The sequence below is a fragment of the Physella acuta genome, unplaced genomic scaffold, assembly GCF_028476545.2.
Source record: "Physella acuta isolate Inbredline_101_S28 unplaced genomic scaffold, ASM2847654v3 ptg000699l, whole genome shotgun sequence".
NCBI classification, from domain to species: domain Eukaryota; kingdom Metazoa; phylum Mollusca; class Gastropoda; family Physidae; genus Physella; species Physella acuta.
Window position 1 is genome coordinate 392,439 of NW_026732218.1, and position 2,143 is coordinate 394,581.

Here is a 2,143-nt window from a genome sequence, read left to right on the forward strand (position 1 = left end):
TTAAAATATAATTACACAACATTTTAAAAAATCATTACAATGTATGGACATTGCGCTTATTATCAAACGCCAGCATTGGACAAACCACCTGTGATCAAAGACCCTCTGCTGCGAAAACACCTGTGGTCAAATGCCCTATGGTCAAACCCTATATGGTCAAAGCTCCGTTATGGTCAATGCCCCGCTGTGGTCAAACTCCTATGGTCAAAGCACCTAGGACCGTATTATTTTCGTCTGCCAATGACAATCGTTGTCTTCCAGCGTGCCACTGGAAACACTGACCCCCCCCCCCCCCCCCCCATCCCCCGCTCCCCCACACCTGCCTCGTTACTGACGAATTTGTGGGTTGAAAAAAGAAACCCTGCCATTTTTTATGTTAGACCATGTCCAATGTTCACCTTAGTCCAGACTAATGTTAAACAGTATCTTTGCCTTCTAAGCAGGCGATGCGGGTTCGATTCTCGGCAAACGCACAATTTTTTAATTGCATAGATCAAAGATGTGTTTTCAAATGGATTGAACATTCCTAACCCTGTCGTATACGCAGCTTCAAGTATAGAAGACGTCTTGTAAAAAGGGCTAAAATCGTTTTACATCTCATTGAGACCGTCAATATTTCAGAAATAAATCGATTAAATAATTAATAAGAAAACAACAACTGGCACTTTTAAAGCCGGGTGTGTATGTCTGTGGGAGAGGGGTTGAATATGAGAAAGAGAGAAGTTGTTTGCTGACGTGTGACTTAATTGTATGTGAATTGTTGGAAGTGGCTTTTTGGGTCATTCGGTCTACGTATCAACAGTGAGGTATGTGGATTTTAGTTTATTATTTTAGGATCATTAAAAGTTCAAATTAACTATTATAGATTTTTTTAAAAATAGTAAAATATAAAAAATAGCATGCGTCAGCCGGGAATCGAACCCGGATCGACTGCTTGGAAGGCAACCATGCTGACCTTTACACCACCGACGCCGATGCATAACGTAGCTCAATTTGATTGAAATTCAAATTGGATTGTGATTATTTTGAAAGCTTCGAATATTGACCTATTTGTCGTCACACTCCTGAGAGGGGGGAGGGAGAAACTTCAACTGGAAATTTCAACTTTCTAGAAGTCAACTATTGACAATAAAACAATGAATTTGAGGAATTTGAATATTGATCTGCGTAACGTCATCCATAAACCATATCACAATTAGTTGAGGGGGGGGGGGGGGAGAGAGGAGGAGGTGGGGTGGAATATGGTGACAAAGTGTTGCCATTGATCAGAGCTAAATGGTAGAGTGGGGTCCAGGAAGTGAAGACCACTTTTTATTTTAAAAAAATAATTTTTGAAACTTGCTACTCAGCTGTTAACTCGCTTTTGATAATACGTTTTTGTAAAATTTAATCTTTACACCACCGACGCTTTCATGTAAAGGATAAAGATAAATTCTAGAACGTTCGGATCAGTTGATGACAGTGATCGAGTTATATTACTTTCATTTGACGTCACACGTCTCCGCCGTACTCTGTCTTGGGCAGCCCTCTTTATAAGCCCGGCAACCCTTGCCTCTTCTATTGTCCTTCCCCAGGATTTCCTTGACCTGTCTACTTTCCTCTTCCTCTCAGAATTCCAGTCTAACGCTTCTGATAAAATTAGACTGGTCTACGATTTGACAAATTATTGGATAAAACATAAAACAAGTAAGACTGGTAAGGGTTGTGGAGTCAATGGAATGCAAATAAAGTTTAAACCCGTATATGCTACTATTATTAGTTTAGCCTGAAGCCTATCTTTATTGAAAACTGCAAGACAACATAATTGTATGTTCCGTATATAATGTCAACATTGTTAAAATATCGAATAATCCCAATAAGAATGAATACTTTATCTTACTCCATACATTCGTTTGTTGACTAGTATGATTTATAACAGTAAATACCTGATCATTAAAGGTCTTTTAAAAACCATACATAACATATAATAGTAAATAAGCCGTTTTTTACAAAATGAATATAAACATATAGACAATAAAATTAAAATAATTTCTGATAGGGACGTAAATAATTTCTCCCCCATCTAACCCTTCTGATGTAACAATTTGAGCTAGGTAAATTGTCTTTAGTATAGAAGATATTTTCCTGACAATCAAACGAATAA

The 2,143-nt window shown here is 37.8% G+C and overlaps 1 non-coding gene across 1 annotated transcript; it reads right to left on the minus strand.

Moving 5' to 3' along the window:
• Positions 1-900: 900 nt before the first annotated feature.
• Trnag-ucc (transfer RNA glycine (anticodon UCC)) lies at positions 901-972 on the minus strand. Its single transcript has one exon. It is a non-coding gene; the product is annotated as a tRNA-Gly (tRNA).
• Positions 973-2,143: the final 1,171 nt, after the last annotated feature.